The sequence below is a fragment of the Lissotriton helveticus genome, chromosome 11 (genome assembly GCF_964261635.1).
Source record: "Lissotriton helveticus chromosome 11, aLisHel1.1, whole genome shotgun sequence".
Lineage (NCBI taxonomy): Eukaryota > Metazoa > Chordata > Amphibia > Caudata > Salamandridae > Lissotriton > Lissotriton helveticus.
The window spans coordinates 491,123,569-491,145,395 of NC_136072.1; the positions used below are offsets into that span (position 1 = coordinate 491,123,569).

The window sequence follows — 21,827 nt, forward strand, 5'->3', positions numbered from 1 at the left end:
ATTTCAGGGTGTACACTGGTAAGGAATCCAGGATTAACCCCCCTGGTTGTCCGTCGACTTTTGGAGTGACTGAGAAAATTGTGTGGGAACTTGGTCGTGGATTTTTTAACAAAGGCCATCATTTGTATGTCAATAACTTCTACACTGGTGTGCGGTTGTTCAGGGAATTGGCCAAAGTGGACACTGTTGCTTGTGGCACAATCCGCTCAAACCGTAAAGGTTTCCCAAAAGAACTTGTTTGTCGAAAGCTTGCTCGGGGACAGTGCAGTGCTTTGCGTTGTGAGGAGCTTCTAGCTGTAAAGTTTACAGACAGGAGAGATGTCTACATGTTGACTACAATACATGATGAAAGCACTGAACCGCGGAATGTTTGGGGTCAGGTTGCAGAAGTGCGCAAACCTGTGTGCATACTGGACTACAATAAGTACATGGGTGGTGTTGACAGAGTTGATCAGAGGTTGGAACCGTATGCTGCTCTTCGTAAGGCTTACATTTGGTACAAGAAGTTGGCTATCCATCTTTTCCACTTGGCAACCTTTAATGCTTTTATTGTGTTCCAGAAATCTTGTCCCCAGTCAAAGTTGACTTTTGTAAAGTTTCAGGAGTCTGTAATAGGCAGCCTTGTTTTAGTGGAACAGGCAAGTGTTCCTAGAGTTGGAGTGGTGGAGGATGTTGCCAGATTGAAAGATCGCCACTTTCCTGATACAATTCCTCCTACAACCTCAAAAGACTTTCCCAGTCGGAGATGTAGAGTCTGTTGGCGAAGAGGTTTGCGGAAGGAGGTTCGCATGTACTGCCCCGACTGCCCTTCAAAACCCCGGGCTGTGTGTACCTGCTTGTTTTAGATTGTACCACACGCAAAAGAATTTTTGGGAGTATCAATGAGTGGTAAAGTGAACTGGTTGGTCTTTATTCTGTAATAGTTATTGTTCAGTTTCAAAGTTTGTATTTGTGTAGTCTTTTTAGATTTAGTTGTCGAGTTAGTAGATTTGTATCAATTTGCAATTTGTTTCTCTTTTATTTAAAAAAAAAACTAAAGTATGATGTTGGTTTGCGTGTAGTGTCCATTGTCTGACTGTGTGCATGGTTTGGCGCTTGACTGCCGGTGTCTGTGGACTGGTGCTTGTCTGGCGGTGTCTGCGGACTGGTGCTTGACTGGCGGTGTGCGTGGTCTGGTGTTTGGTTGGCGGTGTGCGTGCTCTTGCGCTTGCCTGGTGTTGTGTTTGGATTTGTCTTTGGCTGGTGGTGTTCGTGGAGTGGTGCTTGGCTGGCGGTGTGTGTGGAGTGGCGCTTGGCTGGACGGTGTGCGTGGAGTGGTACTTGGCTGTCTGTGCACGGAGTGGTGCTTGGCTGGCAGTGTGTGAGGAGTGGTGCTTGGCTGGCGGTGTGTGTGGAGTGGCGCTTGGCTGGACGGTGTGCGTGGAGTGGTACTTGGCTGTCTGTGCACGGAGTGGTGCTTGGCTGGTGTTGTGTTTGTGGAGTGGCGCTTGGCTGGTGGTGTGTGTGGAGGGGCGCTTGGCTGGTGGTGTGCATGGAGTGGTACTTGGCTGTCTGTGCACGGAGTGGTGCTTGGCTGGCGGTGTGTGTGGAGTGGCGCTTGGCTGGTGGTGTGTGTGGAGTGATGCTTGGCTGGTGGTGTGTGTGGAGTGGTACTTGGCTGTCGGTGTGCGCTGAGGGGTGTTTGGCTGGCGGTGTACATGGTCTGGTGCTTGGATGGTGGTGTGGGTGGACTGGCGCTCGGCAGGCGGTGTGTGAGTAGTTACTTTCTGTTGGTCACTACACACACTCCTAGTTGAGTGACACTCCACACAGTCCATCATTTTGTGTAGTTGCAGTGTCCGAAATGTGGGCGTGTGAAAGTGATGGGCCCTTGAATGGCGCTGTTTGCTGGTGTGAGTGTTGGAATGTGATGGGTCCGCGGCTGGCGGTGTGAATGTTTTGTATGTGTCACGCGTACGAAAGGTGTATGAATGGCCTGTAAAGAGGTTGGTGCCTTGACGTGGCTTTACAGCTCACGAGCTGAGAGTCAGTGGTTCAGTTTATCATACTTTCAATTATACACAGTGTATTTCATTTTTGTGAAATTACTTGCGTATACAATTGTATGTACTGAATCATCACTCACCCTCGTGCCAAATCCAACCTGTATGTGTGTGTGCTTGCGGATTAGATGGGTGTGCAGTAATAATTGTTTTTTTTTCTCTTCCTGCAGTAGGGTGTACCTTGCCCCTTATTGTGATTGTTGTTATGTGTTGCTTTTCCATTCGGATGGTGTCAATGGTCTGGTTTGTATCAGGTATGAAAGGTGCGAGAATGGCCTGTAAAACGGTTGGTGCCTTGTCGTGGCTTTACAGCTCACGAGTTGCGAGTCACTGGTTCAGTTTTTATGCATTTATTTATTGACAGAGCATTTCATTTTTTTGAAATATCTTGTTAATAAAATTTTATGTACTGAACCATCACTCGCCCTCGTGCCAAATCCAACCTGTATGTGTGTGTCTTTGAGGAATAGATAGCCGTGCTTGAATGTTTGACTTTTGAGTAACTCTGTTAAGGTGTGGTATCTTTTTACTCGGGAGAACAAGGGGAACGCAGGGTGGTAGGACTTTTTTGCCGGCACGGCGATCCCACGCCAAAAAGTTTGGAAAACTGCTATTTTTACCTATTTTTAAGGTTTGCAAGGGATTCTGGGTAAAGGAACGTTGGAGGATCCACGCAAGCCATACCTCCTTGGAAGCCCCCGGGTGTCTACTTTTCAGAAATGTGTGGGTTTGGTAGGTTTCCGTAGATGGCTGTCTCGCACGGGGCCAGAAACCCAGGTAACCGCTCTTGCAAAAGCTGGTGAATTTAACAATGGTGAAAATGTTAAGTCCACCAGCTTTTGCATGAGGGGTTACCTGGGTTTTTGGCCCCGTGCGAGACAGCCATCTAGGGAAACCTACCAATCCCACACATTTCTGAAAAGTAGACACCCGGGGGCTTCCAAGGAGGTATGGCTTGCGTGGATCCTCCAACGTTCCTTTACCCAGAATCCCTTGCAAACCTCATTTTTTGCTTGGAAAAAATCTGTTTTTTCACACGTTTTAGTGTGGGAAAGCGTGGCATCACTGGGCTCACACAAATTACCTCCCACCCAGCGTTCCCCAAGGTCTCCCGATAAAAATGGTACCTCACTTGCGTGGGTAGGCATAGCGGCTGCTTTAGGAAAAGGCCCAATTCATACTGTGGAGACCAAAACATTACCTTTAGCCAAATAATCTTATTTTTTGAGGGGGTCACCTGAGCTTTTGGCCCGGGGCTTGGCAGGCATCTTTGGAAACTACCAAACCCAAACAGTTCTGAGAACTAGACACCCGGGGGAGTCCAGGGAGGTATGGCATGCATGGGTCCCCCAATGTTTTCCTACCCAGAAACCCCTGCAAACCTGAAATTTTGGTCAAAAACCCACTTTTCCATACTTTTTTGGGTGGGATCTCGCTGCCGGAACAAATGTCCTACCACCCAGCGTTTCCCTTGTTCTCCCGAGTAAAATGATACCTCACTTGTGTGGGTGGGCCAAAGGCATGTGACTCAGGCTGGGGTGCTTAATTTGTAAAACTTAAATATGACTAAAAACTACTTTTTTCAAAATTCATTTTTGGCATGTTCTGCTTTGGGGCACCCACACAAGTGAGGTATCCTTTTACTCGGGAGAACAAGGGGAACGCACGGTGGTAGGATTTTTTTGCCGGCACGGCAATCCCACGCCAAAATGTTTGGAAAAGTGCTATTTTTACCTATTTTTAAGGTTTGCAAGGAGTTCTGGGTAGGAAAACATTGGGGGACCCACACATGCCATACCTCCCTGGACTCTCCCGGGTGTCTAGTTTTCAGAACTGTTTGGGTTTGCTACTTTCCAAAGAATACCACCCAGCCCCGGGCCAAAAACTCAGGTGCCCCCCCCCCCCCAAAATCAAAGTTATATTGCTTCAGGGTATTTTATATTCACCACCGTTAGATTTGGACCTTTTCCTGTTGCAGCGACTATGGCTACCCACGCAAGTGAGGTACCGTTTTTATCGGGAGACCTGGGGGAACGCTGGGTGGGAGGTAATTTGTGTGAGACCAGTGATGCCACGCTTTCCCAGACTACAACGTGTGAAAAAATTTACTTTTTTCTGCTAAAATTGAGGTTTGCAAGGGATTCTGGGTAAAGAAACGTTGGAGGATCCACGCAAGCCATACCTCCTTGGAAGCCCCCGGGTGTCTACTTTTCAGAAATGTGTGGGTTTGGTAGGTTTCCGTAGATGGCTGTCTCGCACGGGGCCAGAAACCCAGGTAACCGCTCTTGCAAAAGCTGGTGAATTTAACAATGGTGAAAATGTTAAGTCCATCAGCTTTTGCAAGAGGGGTTACCTGGGTTTTTGGCCCCGTGCGAGACAGCCATCTACGGAAACCTACCAATCCCACACATTTCTGAAAAGTAGACACCCGGGGGCTTCCAAGGAGGTATGGCTTGCGTGTATCCTCCAACGTTCCTTTACCCAGAATCCCTTGCAAACCTTTTTTGCTTGGAAAAAATCTGTTTTTTCACACGTTTTAGTGTGGGAAAGCGTGGCATCACTGGGCTCACACAAATTACCTCCCACCCAGCGTTCCCCAAGGTCTCCCGATAAAAATGGTACCTCACTTGCGTGGGTAGGCATAGCGGCTGCTTTAGGAAAAGGCCCAATTCATACTGTGGAGACCAAAACATTACCTTTAGCCAAATAATCTTTTTTTTTTAGGGGGTTACCCGAGCTTTTGGCCCAGGGCTTGGCAGGCATCTTTGGAAACTACCAAACCCAAACAGTTCTGAGAACTAGACACCCGGGGGAGTCCAGGGAGGTATGGCATGCGTGGGTCCCCCAATGTTTTCCTACCCAGAAACCCCTGCAAACCTGAAATTTTGGTCAAAAAAACCACTTTTCCATACTTTTTTGGGTGGGATCTCGCTGCCGGAACAAATGTCCTACCACCCAGCGTTTTCATTGTTCTCCCGAGTAAAATGATACCTCACTTGTGTGGGTGGGCCAAAGGCATGTGACTCAGGCTGGGGTGCTTAATTTGTAAAACTTAAATATGACTAAAAACTACTTTTTTCAAAATTCATTTTTGGCGTGTTCTGCTTTGGGGCACCCACACAAGTGAGGTATCCTTTTACTCGGGAGAACAAGGGGAACGCAGGGTGGTAGGACTTTTTTGCCGGCACGGCGATCCCACGCCAAAATGTTTGGAAAAGTGCTATTTTTACCTATTTTTAAGGTTTGCAAGGAGTTCTGGGTAGGAAAACATTGGGGGACCCATGCATGCCATACCTCCCTGGACTCCCCCGGGTGTCTAGTTTTCAGAACTGTTTGGGATTGCTACTTTGCAAAGAATACCACCGAGCCCCGGGCCACAAACTCAGATGCCCCCCCCCCAAAATCAAGGTAGTTTTGCAATAAGGTAATGTAAATTCACCACCGTACGATTTGAACAGTTTCCTGTTGCAGCCACTATGTCTATCCACGCAAGTGAGGTACCATTTTTTTCGGGAGACCTGGGGGCACGCTGGGTGGGTGGAAATTTGTTGATCCACGCAGATTCCAGAACTTTCCACCACAGAAATGTGAGGAAAATGTGTTTTTTGGGTCAAATTTTTATGTTTGCAAGGGATTCTGGGTAACAAAACCTAGGGGTAGGCAGACGAGTCACCCCATCCTGAATTGCCCTGGGTGTCTAGTTTTCAAAAATGTATGTTTGCTAGGTTTCCCTAGGTGCTGGCAGAGCTACGGCGCAAAAACAAAAGGTAGTCTTTTTGTCCGAATCGTGCTAAATTTCACTGGGAAATTGAGGTGCGACCATGCTGCGTTTTGCGCTGTTTCATGTCGCAGCCACTATGCCTACCCACGCAAGTGAGGTACCATTTTTTTTGGGAGACCTGGGGGCACGCTGGGTGGGTGGAAATTTGTTGATCCACGCAGATTCCAGAACTTTCCACCACAGAAATGTGAGGAAAATGTGTTTTTTGGGTCAAATTTTTATGTTTGCAAGGGATTCTGGGTAACAAAACCTGGGGGTAGGCAGACGAGTCACCCCATCCTGAATTGCCCTGGGTGTCTACTTTTCAAAAATGTATATGTTTGCTAGGTTTCCCTAGGTGCTGGCAGAGCTACGGCGCAAAAACAAAAAGTAGTCTTTTTGTCCGAATCGTGCTAAATTTCACTGGGAAATTGAGGTGCGACCACGTTGCATTTTGTGCCGTTTCCTGTCGTAGGCACAAGGCCGACCCACACAAGTGAGGTACTGTTTTTATCGGGAGACCTGGGGGAACGCTGGGTGCGTGGAAATTTGTTGATCCACGCAGATTCCAGAACTTTCCACCACAGAAATGTGAGGAAAATGTGTTTATTTAGTCAAAATCTTAGCTTTGCAAGGGATTCTGGGTAACAAAACCTGGTGGTAGGCAGTCGAGTCAACCCATCCTGAATTCCCCTGGGTGTCTACTTTTCAAAAATGTATAGGTTTGCTAGGTTTCCCTAGGTGCCGGCAGAGCTAGGGTGCAAAAACTACAGGTAGGCACTTTGCCAAAAAAGGGTCAATTTGTAGCTGCAAAATTTAGGTGTGACCACGTTGCATTTTGCGCCGTTTCCTGTCGCAGGCACAAGGCCGACCCACACAAGTGAGGTACCGTTTTTATTGGGACACTTGGGGTAATTCAGATTTGTAAATCAACTGTTATTACCAATTGAGCTTTCATGCATTTCTCCCTTTCAATGAAAGACATTGTGTAAAAAAAAAATCTTTATGAAAAATGAGCAATAATTCTCATGCTAGTATGAGTATTCCCAACTTTGAAAATGTGCAATTATATACTGTTTCTGAACTCTATAATTTGTACCCAATTCAGAAATACATAGGTGTCTTTCATACAGATTATTCCATGTATACATTTTCCAAGACAAAGTGCACTATACCCAGTAAATGAAAAAATACCATTGCAAGTTGCTGCTCAGTTTTTGGATCTGGGTTCGTCGGGTTCTTGGTGAAACTACAAGTCCTATATATCCCCACAACCAGGAAGGTCTAACGAATTGCTTTCCAAGAGCTGTCAAAATTAGAAAAAGTTATAGGTGAAAACGTTGAGACAAAAGGCTGTTTTTTTCAACAAAATTTCAAATATTCCAATATCTAACTGTTAGTTTCTATAACGAAACCTTCATGGATTTAGACAAATGACCCCTTTCTGAATTCAGAATGTTGTCTACTTTTCGAAAATGTAAAGCTTTCCAGGATCCATTATTGCTTTCAAACTCATTTCTACCATTAACTGGAAGGAGGTGGAAAGCTCTAAAAATAGCAAAAATAGGCTATGTCCCAGAAAAATGCCAAAACTGAGTGAAAAATTTCGGTTCTCTGACAAAAGACTGTCATTCCCTGAAAGCTGAGAAAATGGAGATTTCAGCCCCACAAACCCTTTTGTGATACCATTTTCAGGGAAAACCCCAGAGGCTTTCATTTGCAGCCCGTTTTTCCCATTTTTCTGAAAAAAACAAAAAAATCACTATATTTTGGTTAATTTCTGGGACCCCTCCAAGGGAATCCACAAACCCTGGGCGCCTTTAGAATCCCCATGATGTTGGAAGAAAAGGACGCAAATTTGGCGCGGATACCTTATGTGGTCAAAAAGTTACAAGGGCCTAAGCGCGCACTACTCCAAAACGCCAAAAAAAGGCTTAGCACAGGAGGGGAAAAGGCCTAGCAGCGAAGGGGTTAATCAAAACTCTTAATTCCTAAAGCAGGGGGCCTTTTCCCATGGTTAGTGCTCTAAAAAACTAAAATGAGGACACATTTTCTTTGATCTCAAATAGCAACTGTTCTATAAGACAGCTTTAGGGTGGTGTTCCCCAAAGTTTTTGCCTGCTTGCCTCTTATTTTTGCTTATTTGTTTTTCTTGGCTTAGGACTCTGAGCACTTTACCACTGCTATCCAGTGCTAAAGTGAATGTGCTCCCACCCCCAAACATGGTTCAATTGATTCATCCACAATTAGGACATTTAATTTACGTATAAGTCCTTAGTACAATGCACTATATGTGCCCGGGCCTGTAAATTAAATGCTACTAGTTTCTGCATCAGTTGTACCACCAAGATTTTGGAGTTGGTATACGGTAGCTGTAGCCTTTGCTCGGACTGGACATTGTAGTTGGCCAATGTTGTACAGTATACGAATAAGTATACCTAATGATTTAAACATTTTATTTTCTGTTGTGCTTTGTTCTGGTCGTGATTATAACGCGATCGAGATTAATACCTTTTCTGTTACATTTGTTTTTTTAGAGATGACGATTCAAGTTTTGTGGCTATCGGGTAAGACGATGTACCCTTATGTATGTGTTTTTTACTGTTTTTAACCCTGTAATAAATCGGGAGTAAGAAGCTTATAAGTGGATTTTCTTTTCACAGTAATATTCAGACTGTAGTTGTCGGTTTGGATTTTTACAAAAGGAAGCAAGGTACGCTTAATAACTGACAGTGATGGGTTAGAAGGTATATTCACTCAAGCTGTTTACGCTTGGTGTGATCACTTGACGTTATGTTCTTAGGAGCACTTTGGTGGCATGTTTTATTTTTTGAGTATGGCAATTAGGTACTGGACTGGACACCGGTGGTTGTCTTATTGTAAGCAGGCGATATGTAGTGTCATGGGTTGTATCGATTAGTTTGTTTTTGTAAGTATTCACAGGAGTGATTGATTTACAAATGCTGAGTCCTGAAGATGGTCTCACAGACCTAACTGACCACTTAAGATGGAAACGTTGACACCACACCCTTTATACCCTCAAATATTACAAATTCTGTTTTCATGTGTTATATCTCAGGAATGTTAAGGCTTGTATAGTTGGGATTCCATATAATGTTAACGCTTTTTGAGTTCAAAGGAGTGACTGCTCTTTCACTTATCTCCTGATAAGAGAAACTTAAGTAGATAATGGGATTATCTGGAGATGCCAGTGTTATGATTGAAATGTAAATACTGCTTGTGTATATTGTTGGTAGTAACATGTATAATTTAATTTATAAGGAAATGAAGTAAAAGAATAACCTTATTCTCTATACACTGGTGATTGCTGTTTCTATTTCTTATGATTAAACTTTCGGATTCAAATTGTGGACTTATATTGAATACTGAAATAATTTGGATGAAAATAGTTCCTCAAGGAATACTCTATGTATGATTTATATTCCACCCAGTTACTTGGGAAAAATTGGGTTGCCCTATTGTTTTTTAGACTAGTGGGACTGCAGCACTGCTTGTGCCACCCACTCAAGTAGCCCTTAAACACGTCTCAAGCCTGCCATTGCACAGCCCGTTTGTGCAGTTTACACTGCCAAGTTGGGTATGTTGTTACTACTCTGAAAATGACACTTTTAGCCATTTGGTGTCTGATGTCTGTCACTAATCACTGGCTGGGCTGGGTGACAGTTGAACTTTGTGAATTCCCTCTAGACAGCCACACACACAGGGAACCCGTGTGTGACTGCAAACATATTCATGGGAGGGAGGAGTTGGGCACAGCCTCACACTTACACTTGAATAGGCTGTGTCCTGTCCACACACAATGGGCTGCATACCCCTTTGTAGTGAGTCTGGAGCCAGGGCAGGAAGAAAGGACCTCTGTGCACTTCAAAGACCCTTCTTTGAAGTTACCCCCACTTCAAAATCAAAACTGGGTGTAAGAAATGGACTTCGGACCCTACCAAATCAGTACACTTCGGGACCAGAACCCACTCTGCCAAGAACGGTTGTGCTTAAGGACTGCTCCTTTGTTGGACTGCTACTCTGGAAGACTGATGCCTTGCTGTGGTGCCCTCCTGCTCTCTCTGATGGGTTAAAGACTGGATCCCCATCACTAAACCCAGAGTGACTCCAATGGCTCGCTGATTAGCCTTCTCAGGGACTCAAGGCCTTCCACCTTGCTCCTGGCATGTTGAAAGTGGAACCAGGTGCTTGCTCCAGTAGAACAAATGCATCCTGTGCTGAGAGCGCAAAATCGGCGCATCGCTACTATTGCAGACACAGAACCAATGCATCGCACTCAGAACCAGGGCATTGCCGCATCGGAACCACCATAATTCCACCATTGCATAGAGACTATCAAGGCATCCCCTCAACTGCGTGGAGAAACTTGGTGCATTGGCTTCAGAACCATTACATATCGGAACCGGCGCATCATCATCGCTGCCAGAAGAAAATCGACGCATCACCTCAATTGTAGTTCAGCGCCACCAGGTATCCCATATAGAAGCTTATTGCTTCTAAGCACTATTTTGCATGTATTCTTTACAAACTCATATCTCAATTTCTACTCCTTGAATTTTTGTCATTTTGGTTTATTTAAGGGCTTTGAGGACGCGCATAAGTGATGTAGCATTTTACTCCAGAGACCAAGGAGAATGCTGGATTGTAGGAAAGTTGTACAGGCACAGTGATCCCACGCATAAATGTAAGGAAAATGTGATATTTTTAAAAGTTAAATTTGAGGTTTGCAGGGGATTCTGGGTAAGAACACGGAGGATGCATGCAAGCCATACTTCCCTGGACACCCCGGGTGTCTAGCTTGAAAGTTTTCCTAGATGGCCGCTGAGCTTGGACCAAAAGTGCATAGGACCGTCTTGCAAAACCATTTTTTTATTTTTTGGATCGATAATTTTGATGTCGCGGGCACTTGGCCCACCCACACAAGTCAGGTAGCATTTTTTCTCAGGAGATTTGGGGGGAAGTTGGGTGGAAGGAAGTTTGTGGTGCCCCTCAAATCCCAGAGCTTTCCATCAGAAAAATGTGAGGAAAATGAGTTTAAGGAAATGTTGAGGTTTGCAAGAGATTCTGGGTAACAGAACCTGTAGAGAGCCGCACAAGTCACCCCATCCTGGATTTCCCTGGGTGTTTAGTTTTTAAAAACGTACCGGTTTGTTAGGTTTCCCTAGGTGTCGGCTGCGCTAGGGCCCAAAATCCACAGCTAGGCACACTGCCCAAAAAGGATCAGTTTTTAGTGTCCACGTTGCGTTTTGGGATGTTTCTGGTCACAGGAACTAGGCCTACCCACACAAGTGAGGTACCATTTTTAATCAGGATACTTAGGGTAACAGAATAGTAAAACAAGTGTTATTACCAATTATCTTTCTATGCATTTCTGCCTTCAAAATGTAGGACAGTGTGTAAAAAATGAGTCATTTTGAAAAGTGCACTCTAATGTACATGCTAGTATGGGTACCCACATATTCAGAAATGTGCAAATAACCACTGCTTCTAAAAACCATATCTTGTTCCCATTTCGGAAATGCAAAGTATTGCTTGATATATTTTTTGGACTCTATATTTTGCCAAATGAATTGCTGTATACCCGTTACAAAATGAAAAACCATTGCAAGGTGCAGATCAGTTACTGGCTCTGGGTACCTCGGGTTCTTGGTTAACCTACAAGTTTCTTATATCACTTCAACCAGAAGGGTCCAGCAGATGTCACAGTCTATTATTTAAAAAATCTGCCTTGTAAGAAGAAGTTGCAGGTGAAAATGTAGACACAAATGGCTGTTTTTTTCAACTCAGTTTCAATATTTTTTTATTTCAACTGTTACTGAAGGAAAACCTTGAAGGATCTACACAATAACCATCTTGCTGAATTCAGAATTTTGTCTACTTATCCAACGTGTATAGCTTCCCTGGATCTATTATGGGTTTCACACACATTTCTACCACTAACTGGCAGGGAGTTGAAAGTACAAAAAAATTGGCAAAATAGGCGATATCCCAGAACTGTGTAGAAAATGTTGGTTTTGTGACAAAAGTCTGCCTGTTCCTGAAAGCTGGGAAAATGGTGATTTTACCACGGCAAACCATTTTTTTATACCATTTGCTGGGGAACAAACAGAACAGAAGCTTTTTTTCTTGAGGGGTGAGCGCTTAATAGCGTGGCTTGGCCCTTTGAGTGTGAGCTCCAAGATGCTTGTACACAATGCTGTGTTGTTGCATTTCATGCAAAAACAGACCATACGGTTGCAAGCACATTCTACGAGCAGTCTTCAACAATAGCATACTATATCTTGGCTCAGGTTTTTTTCTTTTCTTAACAATGCAAAATAACATGTATTTGTAACAAAACATTTCCAAACAAATATTTTGGAAATCGATGCCATTAGAATAAAGGAAAAAGGATTTAGAAACAAAGGGAAAACGTGTAAAAACTTGCCATGACAAATCACCAGAAACAAAATCAGAATGGTCCTTAAAATGAAAGCAGTGGAAAGAAAAAATCTTAGAGAACCACCATAGGAAATAATAAGTATTTTTGATTAATAAGTGGAAGCGCATACAAGCACCTGAAAATAAAATCAATTGGAAATAAAAAATAGTGCATAAAAGAGAAACAAATCCAACAAATAATACTGAAATTGAAATAAAGTAAAGGTTGGGAATGTGCACCTGGATGGCGTATATCCCCGGATCCTGAAAATACGGTTTACACTGCTGGAGCACAAGGACGATAACTTGAAGATTCCCTTTGCGTGCTTCAGTTTATAGGAGAGCAGCAAGGAAGCCTGACCCACCTCCTGCCTGGCGGCAAGCACGGATCAGAGGTGTGTGCAGGGGGGAGAGGATTAAAAAATAAACTCAAAATACTTACTTCATCGCCCCTTTTCTCCTCCCTAGTCCCCCCTCGCTGACCTGAACAGGAAGCACACCTAGACTCCCAGTCAGCTAATCACAACGGTGCCTTAGCAGCATTGTGATTGGTCTGATCGCCGTATTTCGGCGCTCAGACGCTGACTGGGAGCCTGGGCCTGTTCTCCACAAAGGCTGTAATGCAGCCTGCATGGAGAACATGGAAAGTATGCAAGACTATTTGACCGTCGCAAGAGGGCCAGCTAAGCAGTCACTGCGCACTCAGGAGGGTGCTACCAATCCTCCCCTGCCCCCTCATGCAAAGCTGCAGAAGTAGGATAAAATAAAATGATAATGCAAGCTATTTTATTTTTATTTAACTGCTAAAAAGCATTGGGGGGGGGGGGGGGGACAGTCATCTGCCTTAGAGGAGCGGCCGCCACTGCTGTCACCTCCGTGTATGCCTGCACCGCTGGATCAAGCACGCAGCCCTGTAGGGGATCGACCCATGTGCTCACCAGTCGGACTCCCCCTGTGCCATGCATCCTGGCTGAGAAAGCAAAAGGCACACAATTGATGGATGGAATGCAGAACAAATAAAAACATTCACCCCCAGTCAAGAGATCTGGGTTACATCCATCATTCTTTTGCTCACCATGCCACCCCAGTTTAGACCTGGCCATATGCAAATCAGTCTTGACCCTGTGCCTCAGGGTAACAGTCCAGCCCGAACTGCCAAGCCAGGTCCTCCCTGGACCAAAAACAAGCATCCTAGGACCAGTTTCGGGGTTTCACCTCTCTTCAGCCAGGGCAGCTTGATTCCAGTGGCACAGTGAGCCCAGGACCCACGTCTGGGCATACCTGGCGCACTTAGGGCGAGAAAGCAAAAGGCACACAATTGATGGACGGAATGCAGAACAAATCTGATTTGCCAGAAACCGGTCCCAGGATGCTCGTTTCCGGTCCAGGGAAGACATGGCTTGGCAGTTCGGGCTGGACTGTTCCCATGAGGCACAGGGTCAGACTGATTTGCATTTGGCCATGTCTGAACTGGGGTGGTGGAGTGAGCTAAAGAATGATTATCGATTAAACCCAGATCATTTGACTGGGTGTGTGTGTGTTTGATTTGCTCCAACGCTCTGTCCATCATCCCTTTTGGTATTGCTTTATGCATCCTGGCTGAGGCGTGGAGTCCGACGCACTGCCAGGGCAATCCCTACACTCATTTACCGCCAAATGGGTGCGAGCCACCCTGCCTTGCGATGTAGCGCAAAGAAAAGCCCAAGACGGCATGGAGATGAGTAGCCTGATGTACCACGTGTTCATTTGCTTCCCACGTACTGCGCAAGTGTGTATCATAACACCAAGACTGTTAAAGAGTGGAGACCAAAAACATGAAAACAATCCGGCCAAAGCAAGACTACGGCCCAGCAAGTGGGCATGTATCCTACAGATGAGATTTAATATGTCAGCGCATCAAGATGACAACTTTATATTATATTGCTGTTGGCCGGGTTTTATCATAATTTAGATGTATGTGACTTAGGAAACTTTACTTGCAATAGAAAAGGATGCCTTACCCAGGCCCGCAGACTGCATGCACTTTTTAAGTTAAACAATAGATTTCTGTGTGGTTTCTTTTTAGATTAACGGTATTCACATTTATAATATGTAGATAACAAGCTAATTTGGTATGGATCTGGCCTTTGCTAAGCTGGACACCTATTCATTAGATAGTGTTGTAGACCATTTATGTCACAGCTTGCAGGGCCTATCAGTTATGCTCAGTGACATCTCTAGAAGGGAAATTAACCCTTTCCGTGCGTCGGACGGCCCCCGGCCGTCCGACGTCACGATGGGCGTGTACGCCCAATCATAAATCACCGGCACTGCGGCGGAATTCCAGCCGCGGTCAACGGGTTAAAGAGGGGCGCACACCGGGCCACAGTTACAAGTGGTAGAGCTACCTACAATACGTGGCTGTGTTTGTGTGTGTGTGTGTGTGTGTATATATATATATATATATATATATATATATATATATATATATATATAGGGTTCAGTATTCTCTAATCTATCATCTAGGGTCTCTGATATTGCTGATATCTGTCAAAACTAATCACAAGCACAATTCTCGGCAATAACAATAATATATAATCCTTTTTCCCACAAATGAATTAAATTTCTGTGAATCCGGACTTCTTGTTAATGCAATTTTATTCTGTACATAAACTTCGGGTGAGATTTAGTGTGTGTAAATAGATTTTTTTGAATGAATTTGTGATGTAAATATTAACAAAACAGATTGTGATTAGCACATTTGCACAAACACAAAATAATGATTATAATCACATGCAACCTTGACAAGCATTATGTACATAAGACAATATACACATACAACAATAGTGGAGTTGCACAACACAGATAGAATTATGAATTTGGATGTTATTGTTTCTCTTGTCTAGTGGTTATCGAATATATGCAACAGGCAAGTGCAATGGATAGAAATTGTGTAGAAAGACTCATCTTTATATAGAAATTTTTAAACAATGGTATTTAATATGATGATATATATTTAGATATTTATATACATATGTATTTTTGTAAATAAGTATGAATTTCGTTTTTTACCAATGTATGTTTTCTATTTACTGTTTGCACGATGCCACTTTAATTTTAAATTTAAAAGTTAATTTAAATTGAAGATATTATATAATTACAGCATTCATGCTGTTTACAATATGATATATGATAACCCACGCTTTTAAAACATTGCTACTGCATTTAAGCTGCTAGCCGAACATCATTGCATTTATGCTGGCAATCATGTACAACTTTGCGAAATTACACTGCCAAGATGGTTGATGTTTTATGCACAATACTCTTTCTATGTCAATGTTTCAGGTCATGTGACTCACGTTGAGGGGGTGTAACTCACTATGCATATTTAAAAAGATGGTTGACGCGGTGCTCAGTGTGTAAGCAAGAGCACTTGATGCTCGAAACGCGTCATCAAAGGAGGTTAAAAGAACAATAAAATTCCTTGCCGTAAGCCGTGGTGGTCCGCTTCTTCTTTTCGCCTACGGGAGGTTCTGAAGAAAATCCGAGCTGATATATATATATATATATATATATGTGTGTGTTTATCAAAGAAAAGAAGTCGGGTTTTCACACCCAACTATAACGTTACTTTAGCCTTTGTTTATTCCATTGAATAGAATTTATATACATATTCCCTGGAAAAAAACGAAAGAAACTAACGTCATAGTTAGATAAGATAAAAAGATCAGTTTTGTTTAAAAAAAAAAACGTAGAAATTCACTGAAAAACCAACGGGTAAGGTAACATTATATTTAGATGAATTTGTCCGGCTTAGTTCAATCTTTTGAGCAATAATATGCACATTACGCTGAAATCTCTATATTACAAAGATATTAAAAGTGACAGATGGTCAATATTAAAATGGCACATTTGAAAGAAAACATCCTACATGTGTAATTCCATTCAGAGTACAAGAGCATACATATATGGTCCATAGCGTAATGTATGCTCCATACTGTGATGTAACAGCCCATAAAAATGAACCAAGGAGAATATTCAAGCCTTCACGTTAGATTGGACTATTGATAACAATTGGAATTGGGAAGCTTAACCAAAAACTGTGATGCAAGCCACAGGTGGATTATTCGCCAGCTCCTAAAACAAAAGATATACTTAGAAGTTTACATTAACCATTGCGTTCTTATTTCTCCTCCTGATCCAAGTTAAATGGTATTTGCAAAACATCCAATTTCATGATATATCGGCTAACTGGGACTTAGGATGTAACCTTACCAAATGTCCTACAACAGGACAGAAAGTGGGTTTAAAAGAATTGTTAGAATTTATATTAACCATCTGCTACTGATTGCAACAAAAAAAAACGTAGAGGCACAACTAAAATATTTTCTGAAAGGTTCAAAATGCCCTTTCCACCTCCTGCTAGAAAGGTGGATCACCCACAGAACCTGATAAATCCTTCTAGTAACACAACTATATTGGTTCCGTTCAAAATAAAGAACATTTTTAAATAAAAAAAATTCCATTGAATGTAGTTGCATAGCCGGTCTTCCATTTCTATCCGGGTCCATCTCAGCTAAAAAGGGCAGAGGCTAATATCAAATTTGCAGTGGCATAAAAGATACAGGAAAAAGCGAGCACTATTTACCGCTAAAATTTGAAGTAAATGGAGTGCAATTGTAACCCTGTCCAACTTATTTCTTCAGTCAGCCCCTATGAGGCTAGCACACACTTGTCTTTATAGCCGTAACACATACCGTTCAATATAGCGTTTGCTAATTACAAAGGTTAGGGTTTTTTTCCCACTCAAGTAGCTTATCCTGGTTCGGGGTTTTACCGAATTATAGACCTGAAAGAACCTACATGCAAGTAAGTGTGCACTCTCTGACTGACACAATACTCTACAAAATAGAAGCTGCTAGGCACACATTCATCGTGCAATATTTACAGGCTCGGGCTGATCGCTGCAAGTCAGAAGTAATCTTTCACTTTATCTGTTCCCTTACACCTTCTTGATAATGATATAAGAAAAATGTTTGCCAGAAAGAAATAGAAGGTTCAATAGTAACCATCATACGTATTTTCATATCTTTGCCGAGCTCCTAATGGATCTGCTCTGCCACCCAAGAATTTCATGTGGCAACGGTTTGCATCAGATCTTTCTAACATTCCAAAGACTTTATTATTTGATGACTTTAGTGATAAGGCTGCAAATATAATGGATGTGTGTTCAGATACCACATGATTTCGAAATGTCCAACTAATCAAAGCACTTTAACTTCTTGATATGCAATACGTGATACCTTTATTACACAACCCTCTGCTGCATATTTTCAAGGCACCCTCTCACCTAAGCACCTTTTCATTAATGCCCTATGATAACATCCATCAGGATAATGCCAACTCACACAGTCACTATTCTTGTGGGAGGATCATTGGAAAGACATTCAGAACCTTTCCTTGAGATCAAACACTACAACCTTCTGCAGAACTAATAGCCCATATTCTGACTACAATGTTGCAATGAGCCTATTACCAACAGTGCTCTTTTGACAGCTGTGTACCCAACATCCTCATACTACCCGACCTATTAACAACTTTCAACACCATCAACCAAAAAAATGGCTTGGATCATATTGCCATGAAGTGTGTTTTGTAACGATGGAACAGTCCAGCAGACCACTTGGTTTTATCAAGTCCCAAACTAATCACAGTTATTTGCAGCAATAATAAAGTCTCTATCTTCATGTCAAGTTCAGTCAGTAAGAAAATCTGAATTCAATATGTAGATGATACCCAGCTCTAACTGAAGGTCTCAGTAATTGATCGTTGAAGAGATTGCATTTTCACCACCCAGGTTTGGATATAAAAATCACACCTCAAGTTGAATCATTTTAAAACAACATTTGCACTCATCACCGACACCAATGAAAACCACAACTAGAGGCTGAGGTAACAGAAGAATTTGGACGAGTTCATATCACAACAGGTCAACTGCGCCAAGTTCTGAGGCGTTCACATAGACTCCAACCTCAGCTTCAAGATTCACATGAATTGCAAAAACAGAGGAAGCCTGGTACCAGCTGGACCTGCTCTAAAATATGTAGCCCTTCTTACTAAATGGATATTTCAGAACTGTATTCCAGGTGCTGGCCCTGGCGCCATCTTGATAGACATTCTGCACTGGCTACAAGACCCATTGGATATTCCTGAATGGGGTTCTAAGTGTCCCTAATATTTCAACAAATGACTCTAGAAACAGAACAAATAACAGACCATGGGAGAGTTCAACTTGCTCTAGGTGCATGCTCAAATTACTTTCATGTGCATGTCAGTCAATGCCAGCAGCCCAGTGTACTCTAGTTGAAGATCCAAACCTCTGGTGTGTCACACCGCACCCACAGCTACTGCATCATCAGACTGGATGTCAAGACTTCTATCCATCGCAATCATCCCTCTTCGATCCCCATACTCCTAGACCTGTCCACCACCCTTCATAACATTGATCCTTTCATATTATTATTTTCTATCAACTCAGTAGGTATTACAGGCCTCTCTCACACATAACTAAGCTTGTATCTTTCTGGAATTAGTCCTGAGTCGCTGGGACACCAAGACAAATACCCAACCCACGTCTAATGGAGTGGAAAAGACACACAAGGCTCTGTCCTACACCATCTACATTTGTCACTATACAACACCTCCCCCAGGAGATCTCTTCTTGGTTCTGATATCGCTTATGAGCTGACAAATTCAAAATTTTAGACCATTTTATATGTTAATATCCCACCTTCACTCATGTACTTCGGACTGCCCCACTGCTATTCAACACAGGACGGCTGTTAGAAATGGGGTTTCTGAGTATGCACCTTAATAACCCCTGCTCACCCCCTTGGTAGCTTAGCAGAGTAGTCAGGCTTATCTCAGAGGCAATGTGTAAAGCGTTTGCACAACACCCACACCAGCGACACAATAAATACAACACAAACGAGACTCCACAAAATTATTATTTAAACATCTCATATACTAAATATAACACCTAGACCAGAACAACATAAGCCAATTATCACTTTGCCAACTAGGCAATTGTCATAACATCACAGGTACTGCGATAAAGACGTATAGGTTTGCACACATCAGAAAATCATCATCACTGTATACAATATGTAGATACTGGAATTATATTTGTTATCCTGTCATTGCAAGGCATAAAATGAATAAATCATCACACCAGGGCATGAAATGTAGCAGTTAGGTGATGTGATTCAAGTGTGAAACCAGTGAGCCATTGGTTCCATCCTTATGTGCACACAATCATTCCTCCTAAGAAACAGAGGATCCACTAAATGTTTAGTATGTTCGATATCAATTGTTTTTATTCTACAAACAATTTCCAAAGGTATTCCATATCTGTCATTTGATAATCTGTCATATATCATCATTTTCAACATGTGACAAAGTCCTTTAGGCAGATCCAATGCATTTCGGGCCACTAATTGTGCCCTTCATCAGGGAAAAGACACTATAAGGATAAAGCATAAATGAACAAACTGTCAGTGGATATAACCGGGAAACAGTGGGGTGTGTGGTGATCTCCTTGTATTGGGTCGTGATGGTAATAAGTGCAAGTTTAGGGTATCACCTTAGTAAAACCTAAATGCCCGTGTGTTTAAAAAAAAAGGGCTAAGTCGACCCTCTTACATGTCGCTGTATCTGTGGGTTAACGTGGTTGACTCTATGGGTAGAAAACGCAAAAACGAAAGCTTGTAAGAAAACGAGTAAATGCCGTTGGTAATGGAATTATTGCCGTGATTAGAGAGCAGTGTCCCCAGATGACTGACCTTCAGAAGTTCGTCAATGTATCCGCACGAACGATCTCATCTCAAGTACGCCGGTATGGACGTATCCGCCATTGACCGCGTTTATCCAAGTTACTGAGTTCCGATCAAGTGATTAATGTAACTGATAACAGACCCGCTAATGAATCCCCGGGAAATGGGGAAGTTCCTACGTGATGGGACAGCAGCGTATGAATATATATATTAAAGGTACATGCCAGGAATTAGCATGATTTAGAGTAATTATAAATTAGCGAGTTGATGAAAATGAAAAAAGAATGAAAAATGTATATCGTATTACGGGGGTTAGAACCCACGGGGATGGGCAATAATCGCATGAAGCTTAACCGGGCAAGCTATTGTGTCATGGTTGTGTGTGTGGGATGGGGAAACGGGTATGGGTGTTGAGGTGTGTTATAACCCAATGCATTTGACAGTGGTTCACAATACGTAAGTGATGAACATTACAAAACATTAGAATAAAATGCTTTCAAAAACACTAAAAACAAGGAAACAAAAATAAGGAAACAAAAATAAGATCTCACAGGAGCTACATAGTCGACCTTAGAGTCTTTTTCAAAGATAACAGGATAGTTCGATTCTGTCATTTAGGCCAAATGGCTTGTGGGTTGAAAGTCTTTGTATCCAGGCCGTTAGGTAATGCCCACAAACATATTAATCACCATAAAGGGTACAGTTCAATTCTCCTGTGCTCCTATTATACGGTAATTTGTAAACTTCGTTACTCAATGACACAGGGGCCTCGATCGAGGACACATCCCAGCATTGCTCTCACTGCCACAAATGACCCACAGGTAGGAGATAACACGGGGCATCCTCTTACTGTAGACCTACGAGAGGCCTTGCTGGGTCCCCCAAAAGGCAGCTATCTGCTGGCAAAGGCAGGGTGGGGAAGTGGTGTGATCCCTGGGTCTCCGTTCACTTTTATGGCTGCAGGGGATGCCGGCACACACACTAGTCCGAGGACAGGCTAGGCGGACAATCCTCTGAAGCCTTGCCTGCCCCTAGCAATGACAACGATAGGCTTGTTGAAGCGACCTAAATCCTGGGGGCACTTCCTTCACTAGAGACCCGGAACTGCTCTCAGGTCTCCCAGCGGGTTTCTTGACTGTGCAGAGGCTACTCAACAGGCGGGGCCTCACGTGGAAAGAGGCGTGCTTGAGCACACCACAGCGCCAGAACTGCAGGTGGCAAGAACGGGCTTTCCCTTGGCAGACTGGAGCGCGGACACACGCACCTGACTATCACGGGCCAAGGGGCAGAACCCTGAACAGCACTTCAGCAGTTGCTGCATTGGGCAAAGAAGAAGTGCTGCACATGCACTGAGCAGATGAGTAATCCCAGCTCCACATAAGCTGGGAACAGGGGCACGGAGCAAGTTAGCCTGCTTTCAAAGTAAAAAATAAAGCGCTTACCATGCTCTGGGTGGGGAGGGGCAAACAGCGGCTGCAGGCCGGATTCACAAGTCTCACAGGTTGTTGGCACAAGAAGCCTTTCGAGCCCCTCACAAGAACAGGGGGAGGGGAGGCAAGCTCACAAGCCCCTGGAGAGCACTGGGGGCACAGAGCAGGGAACAAGCAGGCCAGCACAAGGATCCCTTGGACAAATTTATTACACTCCCTCCACTTGCCCTGGCTAGCACGGAGAATATGGTTTTTAAAACTGACACTGATACTGGAGCACTACTACTAGTTTTGGTCTATCGTCCCCCCCCTATTGACGCCTACTTTCTCCGCATCTTTGGCC

At 43.3% G+C, this 21,827-nt stretch overlaps 1 protein-coding gene across 7 annotated transcripts in view; it reads right to left on the reverse strand.

Moving 5' to 3' along the window:
* Window positions 1-21,827, reverse strand: part of PIK3CB (phosphatidylinositol-4,5-bisphosphate 3-kinase catalytic subunit beta) — a 999,444-nt gene that overhangs the window by 288,378 nt on the left and 689,239 nt on the right. The window lies entirely within an intron of this gene.